The sequence below is a fragment of the Salmo salar genome, chromosome 13, assembly GCF_965601325.2.
Source record: "Salmo salar chromosome 13, fSalSal1, whole genome shotgun sequence".
Taxonomy (NCBI): domain Eukaryota; kingdom Metazoa; phylum Chordata; class Actinopteri; order Salmoniformes; family Salmonidae; genus Salmo; species Salmo salar.
The window spans coordinates 37,260,790-37,276,108 of record NC_138303.1 but is presented as its reverse complement, the minus strand read 5'-3'; the positions used below and the strand labels follow the sequence as shown (position 1 = coordinate 37,276,108).

General features: G+C 46.7%; 1 protein-coding gene across 14 annotated transcripts in view; it reads left to right on the top strand.

Annotated features, from left to right (window-relative positions):
- The window catches only part of LOC106567251 (rap1 GTPase-activating protein 1), a 125,667-nt gene that overhangs the window by 75,970 nt on the left and 34,378 nt on the right, over window positions 1-15,319 (top strand). For 2 of the 14 annotated variants that reach the window (XM_014136327.3, XM_014136326.3), the window contains exon 1: window positions 7,714-8,028. The exons of the other annotated variants lie outside the window; for them this stretch is intronic. The gene's annotated coding sequence lies outside the window, so the exon portion shown is untranslated. Of the gene's footprint in view, window positions 1-7,713; window positions 8,029-15,319 lie in introns of those variants that run through there. 14 annotated transcript variants of the gene reach the window in all.

The window sequence follows — 15,319 nt, the reverse complement described above, 5'->3', positions numbered from 1 at the left end:
TTAAGCCAGAGGCCTACTGCAACATCTGCCATGATGTTAATGTGTTAGAGGGAATGGGGGGGGGGACATGGGGACTGACAGAGACACTGGGAGTGTTGCAGAAAGAACATGTTTACTGAACATGTAGGCAAAAGTAGAACACTTCCTTAACATTTTACATCCATCATAATGCTACTGTATGAATGTTGTTTGGAAATGAAATTAGCATGTACTGTAGGCGCAAATACGACATGTAAGCCAGCCCATGTTCATTTTTTAAGCAAGAGGCTAGATTTATAAAGAAAGACACGAAGGAGGACACACGCAACATCTGCTTGCTATATTTAAAAGCAACAGGTTTATTTCCTCCTCATGTTAAATATCAACAAGTTTTTTTCAAGTTGTTGGTGTTTGATTGAAATGCTTGTTGACCCAGAGAGAGTGGAAGGAGTTAGTTAGTGATGCTAGATCGCATTGGGTGGGCCGGCCAATGGTTGGTCCAATTCCTCCTACAGTGATGCTGGAGCGTGTTGCCTTGTAGGCTGGGCTATCCCTCCTACAGTGATGCTGGAGCGTGTTGCCTTGCGTAGGCTGGGCTATCCCTCCTACAGTGATGCTGGAGCGTGTTGCCTTGCGTAGGCTGGGCTATCCCTCCTACAGTGATGCTGGAGCGTGTTGCCTTGCGTAGGCTGGGCTATCCCTCCTACAGTGATGCTGGAGCGTGTTGCCTTGCGTAGCCTGGGCTATCCCTCCTACAGTGATGCTGGAGCGTGTTGCCATGCGTAGGCTGGGCTATCCCTCCTACAGTGATGCTGGAGCGTGTTGCCTTGCGTAGGCTGGGCTATCCCTCCTACAGTGATGCTGGAGCGTGTTGCCTTGTAGGCTGGGCTATCCCTCCTACAGTGATGCTGGAGCGTGTTGCCTTGTAGGCTGGGCTATCCCTCCTACAGTGATGCTGGAGCGTGTTGCCTTGCGTAGGCTGGGCTATCCCTCCTACAGTGATGCTGGAGCGTGTTGCCTTGCGTAGCCTGGGCTATCCCTCCTACAGTGATGCTGGAGCGTGTTGCCATGCGTAGGCTGGGCTATCCCTCCTACAGTGATGCTGGAGCGTGTTGCCTTGCGTAGGCTGGGCTATCCCTCCTACAGTGATGCTGGAGCGTGTTGCCTTGTAGGCTGGGCTATCCCTCCTACAGTGATGCTGGAGCGTGTTGCCTTGTAGGCTGGGCTATCCCTCCTACAGTGATGCTGGAGCGTGTTGCCTTGCGTAGGCTGGGCTATCCCTCCTACAGTGATGCTGGAGCGTGTTGCCTTGTAGGCTGGGCTATCCCTCCTACAGTGATGCTGGAGCGTGTTGCCTTGTAGGCTGGGCTATCCAATGGAGAGTAGGTGGAAGGAGGAGGGGAAGGATGCTGGGGAGAGGACAGGCCTCTCAACCCCCTAATCAACAGTCAGTGATACCGCCAGGTATCTGAGTCAGAGCCATATCAACAGTCAATAATACCGCCAGGTTTCTGAGTCAGAGCCATATCAACAGTTAATAATACCGCCAAGTATCCGAGGCAGAGCCATATCAACAGTCAATAATACCGCCAAGTATCCGAGGCAGAGCCATATCAACAGTCAATAATACCGCCAGGTATCCGAGTCAGAGCCATATCAACAGTCAATAATACCGCCAGGTATCCGAGGCAGAGCCATATCAACAGTCAATAATACCGCCAGGTATCCGAGGCAGAGCCATACCAACAGTCAATAATACCGCCAGGTATCCGAGGCAGAGCCATACCAACAGTCAATAATACCGCCAGGTATCCGAGGCAGAGCCATATCAACAGTCATTAATACCGCCAGGTATCCGAGGCAGAGCCATATCAACAGTCATTAATACCGCCAGGTATCCGAGGCAGAGCCATATCAACAGTCATTAATACCGCCAGGTATCCGAGGCAGAGCCATATCAACAGTCAATAATACCGCCAAGTATCCGAGGCAGAGCCATATCAACAGTCAATAATACCGCCAGGTATCCGAGGCAGAGCCATATCAACAGTCAATAATACCGCCAGGTATCCGAGGCAGAGCCATATCAACAGTCATTAATACCGCCAGGTATCTGAGTCAGAGCCATATCAACAGTCAATAATACCGCCAGGTATCCGAGGCAGAGCCATATCAACAGTCATTAATACCGCCAGGTATCCGAGTCAGAGCCATATCAACAGTCAATAATACCGCCAGGTATCCGAGGCAGAGCCATATCAACAGTCAATAATACCGCCAAGTATCCGAGGCAGAGCCATATCAACAGTCATTAATACCGCCAGGTATCCGAGGCAGAGCCATATCAACATATCACCAGCTCCTCCTCTATCAACTTTGATAGATCACATTGAACACATCAGATGTAGATAGCAGCTGGCCTTTCATTCCTTCAGTTTTATCAAAGCTTGAAGTGGTCAAATGTATCCCGTTTTTCCTGTGAGAAATTTCTATTTTTGCTGATACTTTTCATCTCAGGTAAGCTTGTGGTGATTAGCATGCTTGTTTGAAGGAGCTGGTTCAGCGTTCTATGAGAAATGAGGAGCTGAGAGAGATTGAGCCCTACGCAGCCTAATAGTGGGATGTTGTCCATGCCTCAGATCCCATGGGATGTGATGTATCTGTGATGGGTTCGTAAACCCCGGGCAGGCTGTGCTCTGGGGTCAACTGATGGTCACAAGCAATCACCCAGCCATCCAGATCTCACAGATTACACCCTGGACAGCTCTGCTCTCCTCTCCATCCATCCACGCAAACGCTGGTCTCTGCCTCTCTCTGACACACCAGTAAATGAGAGGGGAAAGCCAGAAGTAAGCATAATGGTTTGGTTTCTGTCTTTTTCCCTTCAGCTCATATATTGACACACATGAAATGTAGTGGTCACAGCAGAGCCCCACCAGCTCCTCACTACACTATATTACTGGTGGTCACAGCAAAGCCCCACCAGCTCCTCACTACACTATATTACTGGTGGTCACAGCAGAGCCCCACCAGCTCCTCACTACACTATATTACTGGTGGTCACAGCAGAGCCCCACCAGCTCCTCACTAAACTATATTACTGGTGGTCACAGCAGAGCCCCACCAGCTCCTCACTACATTATATTACTGGTGGTCACAGCAGAGCCCCACCAGCTCCTCACTAAACTATATTACTGGTGGTCACAGCAGAGCCCCACCAGCTCCTCACTACACTATATTACTGGTGGTCACAGCAGAGCCCCACCAGCTCCTCTCTACACTATATTACTGGTGGTCACAGCAGAGCTTCACCAGCTCCTCACTACACTATATTACTGGTGGTCACAGCAGAGCCCCACCAGCTCCTCTCTACACTATATTACTGGTGGTCACAGCAGAGCCCCAACAGCTCCTCTCTACACTATATTACTGGTGGTCACAGCAGAGCCCCACCAGCTCCTATCTACACTATATTACTGGTGGTCACAGCAGAGCTCCAGCAGCTCCTCACTACACTATATTACTGGTGGTCACAGCAGAGCTCCAGCAGCTCCTCACTACACTATATTACTGGTGGTCACAGCAGAGCTCCAGCAGCTCCTCACTACACTATATTACTGGTGGTCACAGCAGAGCTCCAGCAGCTCCTCACTACACTATATTACTGGTGGTCACAGCAGAGCCCCACCAGCTCCTCACTACACTATATTACCGGTGGTCACAGCAGAGCCCCACCAGCTCCTCACTACAGTATATTACTGGTGGTCACAGCAGAGCCCCACCAGCTCCTCACTACACTGTATTACTGGTGGTCACAGCAGAGCCCCACCAGCTCCTCTCTACACTATATTACTGGTGGTCACAGCAGAGCCCCCCAGCTCCTCACTACACTATATTACTGGTGGTCACAGCAGGGCCCCACAAGCTCCTCTCTACACTATATTACTGGTGGTCACAGCAGAGCCCCACCAGCTCCTCTCTACACTATATTACTGGTGGTCACAGCAGAGCCCCACCAGCTCCTCTCTACACTATATTACTGGTGGTCACAGCAGCGCCCCACCAGCTCCTCTCTACACTATATTACTGGTGGTCACAGCAGAGCCCCACCAGCTCGTCTCTGGCTTGGGCGATATACCGTATACCGGGGTATTTTCAAATACCAACTGTATGATTTTCAATACTGTTCCCAACATTTTGGGGGTTGGGGGCACCCCTGTCTCGCTGGGGCTGCCGTACTACGCTGCTGCTTATAACTAACTATAAGTGAAGTATAACTATTAGATAATCTAAGATGTGTCAAATAAATGATATCCAGCTCAGGGCTCCAGCTATGCATTTGGTTCGCTAACTTACTAGCTTAGTGGCTAGATTTCAAGATCAAGCTTCTTGGTTACAGAAGAGACATTCAATCCCCTCCTGGATCAAGATCCCTGTTGCCTTAATTGTTTGGTGCGTAAAAAAGTATATACACTGCTCAAAAAAATAAAGGGAACACTTAAACAACACAATGTAACTCCAAGTCAATCACACTTCTGTGAAATCAAACTGTCCACTTAGGAAGCAACACTGATTGACAATACATTTCACATGCTGTTGTGCAAATGGAATAGACAACAGGTGGAAATTATAGGGAATTAGCAGGACACCCCCAATAAAGGAGTGGTTCTGCAGGTGGGGACCACAGACCACTTCTCAGTTCCTATGCTTCCTGGCTGATGTTTTGGTCACTTTTGAATGCTGGCGGTGCTTTCACTCTAGTGGTAGCATGAGACGGAGTCTACAACCCACACAAGTGGCTCAGGTAGTGCAGCTCATCCAGGATGGCACATCAATGCGAGCTGTGGCAAGAAGATTTGCTGTGTCTGTCAGCGTAGTGTCCAGAGCATGGAGGCGCTACCAGGAGACAGGCCAGTACATCAGGAGACGTGGAGGAGGCCGTAGGAGGGCAAAAATCCAGCAGCAGGACCGCTACCTCCACCTTTGTGCAAGGAGGAGCAGGAGAAGCACTGCCAGAGCCCTGCAAAATGACCTCCAGCAGGCCACAAATGTGCATGTGTCTGCTCAAACGGTCAGAAACAGACTCCATGAGGGTGGTATGAGGGCCCGACGTCCACAGGTGGGGGTTGTGCTTACAGCCCAACACCGTGCAGGACGTTTGGCATTTGCCAGAGAACACCAAGATTGGCAAATTCGCCACTGGCGCCCTGTGCTCTTCACAGATGAAAGCAGGTTCACACTGAGCACGTGACAGACGTGACAAAGTCTGGAGACGCCGTGGAGAACGTTCTGCTGCCTGCAACATCCTCCAGCATGACCGGTTAGGCGGTGGGTCAGTCATGGTGTGGGGTGGCATTTCTTTGGGGGGCCGCACAGCCCTCCATGTGCTCGCCAGAGGTAGCCTGACTGCCATTAGGTACCGAGATGAGATCCTCAGACCCCTTGTGAGACCATATGCTGGTGCGGTTGGCCCTGGGTTTCTCCTAATGCAAGACAATGCTAGACCTCATGTGGCTGGAGTGTGTCAGCAGTTCCTGCAAGAGGAAGGCATTGATGCTATGGACTGGCCCGTCCGTTCCCCAGGCCTGAATCCAATTGAGCACATCTGGGACATCATGTCTCGCTCCATCCACCAACGCCACGTTGCACCACAGACTGTCCAAGAGTTGGCGGATGCTTTAGTCCAGGTCTGGGAGGAGATCCCTCAGGAGACCATCCGCCACCTCATCAGGAGCATGCCCAGGCGTTGTAGGGAGGTCATACAGGCACGTGGAGGCCACACACACTACTGAGCCTCATTTTGACTTGTTTTAAGGACATTACATCAAAGTTGGATCAGCCTGTAGTGTGGTTTTCCACTTTAATTTTGAGTGTGACTCCAAATCCAGACCTCCATGGGTTGATAAATTGGATTTCCATTGATTATTTTTGTGTGATTTTGTTGTCAGCACATTCAACTAAGAAAAAAGTATTTAATAAGATTATTTCTTTCATTCACATCTAGGATGTGTTGTTTAAGTGTTCCCTTTATTTTTTTGAGCAGTATATATATACAGTACCAGTCAAAAGTTTGGACACACTTACTCATTGAAGGGTTTTTCTTTAGTTTGAATATTTTCTACATTGTAGAATAATAGTGAAGACATCAAAACTATGAAATAACAAATGGAATCATATAGTATCCAAAAAAGTGTTAAACAAATCTAAATATATTTTAGATTTTTCACAGTAGCATTCTCTCAACCAGCTTCATGAGGCAGTCACCTGGAATGCATTTCAATTAACAGGTGTGCCTTGTTAAAAGTTCATTTGTGGAATTTATTTCCTTCTTAATGCATTTGAGCCTATCAGTTGTGTGCCAAGGTAGGGGTGGTATACAGAAGATAGCCCTATTTGGTAAAAGACCAAGTCCATATTATGGCAAGAACAGCTCAAAAAAGCAAAGAGAATCGAAGATCAGTCAATCTGGAATGAAAACAGAAACACAGTGGGACAGGACAGCAGGTGTTAGAGGGAAAGATGGGGAGCAAGCGAGGGAGAGAAAGGGAGGAGTCCATCGACGTAAGACCCTCTCTCATTGCCTCCTTCTCAAAACCCATTGGAGAAGGTCAGAAGGGAGGGACCTACCCACTGGGCACACACTGGTTGAATCAACATTGTTTCTACGTCATTTCAATGAAATGACATTGAACCAACGTTGAATAGACGCTGAATTGACGTCTGTGCCCAGAGGGCATGGCTTTCTCATACAATGGGTTTTGAGAAAAAGACGAGGAGAGAAGGACATATGTGAAATTTGCAGTTTGACATGTGAAAATCACATTTTCAAACGTGAAATAGATGTCAATTTAATGTGAAACTACATTTTGACATGTATTACATTTTTAGTTCACATGTTAACACCACCTTTTCAAGGGAAGAGAATTAAAACAATTCACCTCACACATGAATTGCAGATGATTATCACAATACACAAATATAAAGACTGTTCTATAATCCCTTGTAATCTCTCCTGGCATAGCAAACACCACTAGTAGGATGAATTGTACTGTATGACTATGCTCCAGAGCACATGTTTTAGTAAAGGCAAGTCCACTTACTGTTTCTACGTACCTGAGGGGACAAACAAACATATGCTTTAGATGAAGAGAACATCGCCAGGGACATTAAGTCTGTTAGAAGCTGAATGTGGCAGGAGGACTCAGGAGACGTTCCAGTAATGGATGAAATATGAGCTTTTCCTTTTTATTGCAGGAGTGTAATCACTGCTTCTCTGGTATTAGTCATGAAATGCTCCTCTGCTTTTATCCTCTCAATCAAAATGATTCTCTCTTACTGGAAAACTAATGATAGAATCATCATAAACCCACACTCAATATAGTGGTGTGTGTGTGTGTGTGTGTGGCATGCGTGCGTGTGTGTGCACATGCCTGTGTGTGTGTGCTTGCGTGTGTTTTTTGCGTGTCTGTCCATGTGTCGGGGGAAGGGCAGATATATTCTCTCGTGTGTAACTGATTTGGTTGCCAGAGCAACCGTTCCTGGCTAGGGAGGCATGTTGTTTAATTAAGGTGAGGTGTAATGAACGCAGAGGAGAAGAGAACAAACCTCCATCAAACAGCCCTGCCCAGCCCAGCCTCTCAGAGCAGAGCGGCAGGCTTCACTCTTTCTCCCTCTCCCGCTCTCTCTCTCGCTTTCTCCCAGTCCAAGCATGTGCGGGGGAGGGGCACCGTGCCACAGAGGGAGGAAGGGAGGGAGATAGGAGGAGAGCGCCAACACAAGAGTTTTGAGAGAGAGAACGAATGAATGAGAGATCTAGAGAGAGAGAGCTAGAAAGGGAGGAAAAAGAGGGCCAGCCTACCAGCGCAGAAGTTGGTGTGACAGCCCAGAGAGGCTCCGCTTGTCCAGCAGGTGTGTAACAGTCAGAGAGAGAGAGTTGAGACTGAGTGATCAGACGAGAAGAGAGAGAGAGAGTCGAGTCTTAGCCATCTGCTTCTTGACTGGTCTCTGATATATTTATCTGGGAGAAAGACTGCATACAGCTGACACAGAGTGAGTAACTTACTTATTTCTTTGTGTCCGTCATGTTTGCTCTGATGGTACCTACCGCTTTTACTATATGTCCCACTAATTTCATTCTGTAGCATAATATATAGGTTGGATTTGTTTTGCAATCTGTGCTGTGTTGTAGTGGTGGGAGGATGAAGCTGTAGTGGCTTAGTGCTGCCTGTAAACTGATATGCAGGAGGTTTACGTAGAGTCACGCAGCGAGCAGGAAGCAGGCAGCAGGATGGGAGGATGGCAGGCAGGCAGGTGGCAGGCAGCAAGCAGGTGCACAGAGCATACAGTATGTAATGTGTCATGCACGACATGCTTTTGTTCTGTTGAACAGCTCGTAATGAGGAGGAAAGAGGAGAGTCCCCCTGCTGCTCTGACAGGATGTTTTTGTTATTTAGCTATGTGCTCTGGCAGTGTGGAGTGCTGCACGGTACGGTGTGTTTCCTCCTGCCTGATTCCTGTCATGGGGAAATAATTAATACTCTATATTAGAACTATGCACACTTGTACACAGACACACACACATAGTCTATACAGTTGACCATTTCATTCCACTCTTCTGATAGATCCCTTACACAGACATATCTTAATTAAATTCCTCCCACAACCACCAGCACCTCTTCCTCCTCATTGTCCTCCTCCTCAGGGAGTCGGAGTGTCTGCTGGCTGGTTCGTGTTCGTGCTTGTTGGTGTGTGTGTCTGGGCTCCCACACCCCGTCCATCCACAGTGTGTGTGTCTGGGCTCCCACACCCCGACCATCCACAGTGTGTGTGTCTGGGCTCCCACACCCCGTCCATCCACAGTGTGTGTGTCTGGGCTCCCACACCCCGTCCATCCACAGTGTGTGTGTCTGGGCTCCCACACCCCGTCCATCCACAGTGTGTGTGTCTGGGCTCCCACACCCCGACCATCCACAGTGTGTGTGTTGGGCTAACTGTGCTGGGCAGTTGATCTCTCATAGGACAGACTGAGCTGCCTGCCTGGCCTCATTGAATTCCACTGAAGACACACTGGTGTCAACTTCATCTCCTCAAGAGACTCACTGCTGTCTGTCAGGAAGGTCTCTCTTTCTCTGTAAGATGAAGACAGCAGCTCTATCAGTCAGACACAGCAGACGTGATAATGACTTTACCAACAGGTATATCTCCCCACATACTGTAGTGTGGCTGATTAATAGTCCTTGTTTACATTATTTAATAGATCATTAGCCTGGACAAAGACAGTGGCTAATTAAACATTGATTAGCTTTTAACAAGAGGGGGGGTTCAATTTCTTATTTCTGCTTAAATCTCTGCATGGGCTGTGCTTGATGACTTAGCCTATGGGATAGTGAATCTATCTGTACAGGAACATCCGTGCTTCCGTGCTGGCTACAATGGAGAGCTGCTACAGTACCACATGAGAGGGTGTTCACTCGAAACGTCTGTCAGGAGGAATGAAAGACCGAGAGGGAGAGTGCTGTTAACACACACACCTCCAGACTAATAGCACTCTTGATATCCACGTGTGTTTTTACAGTCTTACTGTAGCAGTTCTATGTCAGATTAGACTTGTCATTTGATGTGTCAGTTCCAAACCCAACAGCGATCATTTTCAGATCTGCTGGTCCTATATGTTTGACATGTCTGTTGATAAAAGATGGCTGATGCAGTTTGTACAATACAGTGCTTATACATTTCTTATAATAGACTTGACCCACTGGTCACGCCACGTCATTTCAACGTGGGTAGTATTTGGTTGATTACGTTGATCAATGAGATTACAACCTATTTTCACCCACTCAAAAAAGACAGTCAAAAATGTGTTACATTCCCAATGTATTGTCACTGTGCTTTCAACCATCTAAAAACACAACAATATTCCAGTGAAAAAGTAATGTGTCAGATTTTAGGTTTAGTTGTCACCTAAATGTAACATCTCTGCGGTTTCAACCATTTAAAAGCACAGCAAAGTTCAAATATTTAGATGTTGTTTATTTCTACAGCAACTTAATGTGTTATCACTGTGCTTCATCTACTAGCAGAACCAAATGACCTGGATTGTAATTGAGACTATTTAAGTACATGGTGCCAGTGGTCAATGCCATTTGAGATTTTGCATAGATTATTATAGGAATTGTCTCCACAGCCCTGCAACATTTGCATGCTTTCTATGATTACATAAGTAGACGTTTATTGTTACAGTAACCTGCATTGTGTTTGGTTGACAACGCAACCAAATATGAAGATTTAAAGGAGACTACTTTGTATCCACTGAAGATGCTATTCACATGGCCGTAACACATCTGGACAAGAGGAACACCTATGCGAGAATGCTGTTCATTGACTACAGTTCAGCATTCAACACTATCATTCCCTCCAAGCTTGACACCAAGTTCAGAGCCCTGGGTCTGGTCACCACCCTCACCTACCGTTGCACCATCGAGAGCTTCCTGACTGGTTACATAATGACCTGGTACGTGAATTGCTCCATCGGCGACCACCAGGCCCTCCAGTGGGTGGTGAAGATGGACCAGTACATCACTGGGACCTAGGCCCTCCAGCAGGTGGTGAAGATAGACCAGTACATCACTGGGACCGGGGGCCCCTCCAGCGGATGGTGAAGACAGCCCAGTACATCACTGGGACCGTGCTCCCACCCATCTAGGACATCTACTGGAAGTGGTGCCTGAGAAAGTCCTGCAGCATCATCAAGGACCCCACACACCAGCCACGAGCTGTTCTCTTCCTTACCGTTGGGCAGATGGTATCGGAACAGGTTTGATACCAATAGGCTCAGAAACAGTTGGACAATGTATACCATGCGTATCCCATACGACTAATAAAACATGAAATTTAGGGATGAATATTTTCCCGAAAATCGGCCAATTTCAATACCGGGAATAATTAATAATTTGAATCGGAAAATGCCCATTTAATGCCTTTTAAAACCAAGATATGGTCACGATGCCAGGTTTCTCCCCAAATTAGAGGGGTGTTGCACCACCTTGTCAGATTGGCTGCACCACTATGTAAAGATTTTAGAGTTAATGAAACTGATATTTAATAATGATAGAATAACTATCTTTGATCACCAATGACATTGTGAATTGTGAAACAGGCCGTTCATAAATTCTGAGTGTTATCATGTTCCTCAATTTATTAGTGCATTTCAGCAGTAGGCTATCTGGACACAGAGCACTCTCAGGACACACCGAGCGCAGTGCTGTCAAATCGTACAAACTTGGTAACGACAGTCAAACAAATGTCAAATGACCAAAGTTGCTAAGCTTGCTAGATATCATCCTTCAACGAATGACAGAATATCTCCTATATTTGGCAAAATCGAGTTGATGATTATACAGATAGCAGATCAGTTCATGAATAACGAGGAGATAAAAAGTGGAAATATACTGAACAAAAATATAAAGGCAACATGCAACAATTTCAAAGATTTTGCTGAGTTACAGTTCATATAAGGAAATCAGTAAATTTAAATAAATTCATTAGGCCCTTATCTATGGATTTCCCATGACTGGGCAGGGGCACAGCCATGGGTGGGCCTGGGAGGACATAGGCCCAGCCAATCAAAATGTGTTTTTCCCCACAAACGGGCTTTATTACAGACAGAAATACTCCTCAGCACCCCGGTCCCTCAGACGATCCCGCAGGTGAAGAAGCCGGATGTGGAGGCCCTGGGCTGGTGTGGTTACACGTGGTCTGCGGTTGTGAGGCCGGTTGGACGTACTGCCAAATTCTCTAAAATGACGTTGGAGGCGGCTTATGGTAGAGAAATAGCATTCAATTCTCTGGCAACAGCTCTGGTGGATATTCCTGCAGTCAGCATGCCAATTGCACGCTCCCTCAAAACTTGAGACATCTGTGGCATTGTGTTGTGACAAAATTGCACATTTTAGAGTGACCTTTTATTGTCCCCAGCACCTGTGCAATGATCATGCTGTTTAATCAGCTTCTTGATATGCCACACCTGTCAGGTGGATGGATTATCTTGGCAAAGGGGAAATGCTCACTAACAGGGATGTAAACAAATTTGTGCACAACATTTGAGGGAAATAAGCTTTTTGTGCATATGAACATTTCTGGGATCTTTTATTTCAGCTCATGAAACATGGGACCAACACTTTACATGTAGCGTTTCTATTTTTGTTCAGTATTTTTTCAGTGTTGCTGACACAGCGTCTCCTGGTTTTGCTATTGAATGTATCTGACTAACATCTATAGGTCCCCAAGGTTAGCCCCCGCAGCATTGTGAATGTTGTACATCCGGCAGCTTGGGCTCTAGTCTATTTCAGTTCCTACAGTCAATCAATCCTGCTTGCTGATTCATGTTGAACACCAATACAGGTTGTATTTTCATTAGTACACGCCAAGACTACTGATTGCCATGCCAACAAATGAAACCTCCCCTAGTGAATTGACTGATTTAATCACGATATTTTGATTACAGTTAGGCTACATTCGATGGACCACTACTGTCTACACTGTATTGGTATTGATTAAGGCATTGATGCTGCCTTGAGGTGTTTGTGGCTTAATGTCTCACACACCTATGGCATGGCTAGTGGTTTCAGAGAGAGAGCAGAATATTTCAGAGAGGATACAGTAGTGCTCAAATGTGGTAGGCAGGCAGGCAGTCTCCTGGGTTGGAGACAGTGAGTAGAGAGATGTGTGCAGGCAGGCAGAGATGTGTGGCAGGCAGGCCGAGATGTGTGGCAGGGAGAGTGGCAGGCAGGCAGAGATGTGTGGCAGGGAAGGTGGCAGGCAGGCAGAGATGTGTGGCAGGGAAGGTGGCAGGCAGGCAGAGATGTGTGGCAGGCAGGCAGAGATGTGTGGCAGGGAAGGTGGCAGGCAGGCAGAGATGTGTGGCAGAGAGAGTGGCAGGCAGGCAGAGATGTGTGGCAGGGAGGGTGGCAGGCAGGCAGAGATGTGTGGCAGGGAAGGTGGCAGGCAGGCAGAGATGTGTGGCAGGGAGGGTGGCAGGCAGGCAGGCAGAGATGTGTGGCAGGGAAGGTGGCAGGCAGGCAGAGATGTGTGGCAGGCAGGCAGAGATGTGTGGCAGGGAAGGTGGCAGGCAGGCAGAGATGTGTGGCAGGCAGGCAGTCTCCTGGGTTGGAGACGGTGAGTAGAGAGATGTGTGGCAGGGAGGGTGGCAGGCAGGCAGGCAGAGATATGTGGCAGGGAAGGTCGCAGGCAGGCAGAGATGTGTGGCAGGCAGGCAGTCTCCTGGGTTGGAGACGGTGAGTAGAGAGATGTGTGGCAGGGAGGGTGGCTGAGTGTCCTCCCTGGATCCCTTAAGTGACTTCTCTCCAGAGAGACTCCTGCTTAATGGGACATGAAGCACACTTAGAGAAAATAAGATAGTATTCACAACAGTAGTTTGCTTGTTTGGTGTAAGATCTCATTATCTTATTTTATCATTGTGACATTGTGAATATTGCTGATGATTTTTTAGAGATCAGTGTAGGTCTATGTGACTGAGCTTGTTGAGTTTGTCATTGCTCTGGGAGGTCAGAGGGTTAACATACCGCTAATGGATTTGTGTTGACATATGTTTGTGAAGACCTAGGAAGGATCTTTACAATCTGACATCCTTTTGTTAGAGTGGTTTGTTTTGGCATGTAGATCATTCTAAATAATGAACATTCACCCACACTACTCACCCTGGGCCCCTTACAAACAGTGCCACCCAAATCGGCTAAGTCTGGTCTAACTCTAGTTTTTAGAGATATAGTTACAGAATGTGAGGTTAGTATTACCTGTTAGAGCCTTTTTCTCATCCTCTGTGGAACTTCACGTTTCCTGGGTAGCTAGCTTCGTAGTTGATATTCCACATTGTGTACTGGTTTTATCTCAAGGTTAATAAAAGCTGCATCTTGTCAGCCTTGACAAACAAGGAGGCGTAATGGTGGACGTGAAGGTAATGCATTTACTCAGGAGTGTGGCGGACAAGCAGCCCAATGTGGAGAATAATCCCATTTCCGCTCAGAGAGGTTGTCTGCTGTGTGATGGATGGGGCCTTGGAGAGGAGACCTGGGCACGCTGTTCTCGTGCACTATTTAATCAAAACATCTGTAATAAAAGGACATGGGCTCACTCAAGACACTTCCTGATATTGCTAGGTTGACCCCAGTCAATCTCTCACACCACATTGTGCCACTTCAGGCGCAGTTAGATTGTGATCAGGACTAACTTGTCACAGTGGGATTCAAACTCGGGGGGTGGTATGACAAAGAATTCACCAAAATGTTGACTGTAACAAGTCTCAAGGTATGCTTGTTTCACATATAAAAACGTTGACTGTAACAAGTCAAGGTATGCTTGTTTCACATATAAAAACGTTGACTGTAACAAGTCTCAAGGTATGCTTGTTTCACATATAAAAACGTTGACTGTAACAAGTCTCAAGGTATGCTTGTTTCACATATAAAAACGTTGACTGTAACAAGTCTCAAGGTATGCTTGTTTCACATATAAAAACGTTGACTGTAACAAGTCTCAAGGTATGCTTGTTTCACATATAAAAACGTTGACTGTAACAAGTCTCAAGGTATGCTTGTTTCACATATAAAAACGTTGACTGTAACAAGTCTGAAGGTACCCTTGTTTTACATATCCAGTCTTTTTAAATGGTTTCTGCAAGAAATTGAAATTCACCATTTAGTTCAACTCTCATAGCCCCGGAAACCGCTTTTGTGTTTTCCTCCAGTCACTGAGTCATCATGTATCTATGATGTAATAATACTCCTGTCAGAACAATAGAGGAAGGAAGACAAAGCAGAGAAGAGAAAGGTTGGAATGATATTGGATAGGTTTACTCAGTCTCTTCATATCGCTCTTCAACCGCAGTTCACTTTTTACACCATAGGCCAGGAATGGGAAACTTTGATAGGGGTGGCGGTCACAAAAAAAACGGAACTCATTATGAGGGGCCGCAGTGGCTCATGGGTCTGCGTACCCACATCCATACCCCCACCCATCCTTGTGACAGTGAAAAGATAGCATTTCCTGCAATTCTATTGATTACCATGTTGCGGAGAGAAGATATTTGCAATTTTATAACTAATTTCATGGTATTCTTCTAATTTTGTCATGGGGCTGAGAGAAACGTGCAGTTTTAGAGATAATATCCTGAAATTCTACACATTTTGCCATAGGGTGGAAGCAAATGTTGGCAGTCTTTAATATGATAACTGATGGTCAATGGGCCCCACCCTGGTTGGTAATTTGACCATGGATGGAGGGGTTTGTGTGCTGTTAACGTTGGTCTTCAGCTCCCACCCCCAAC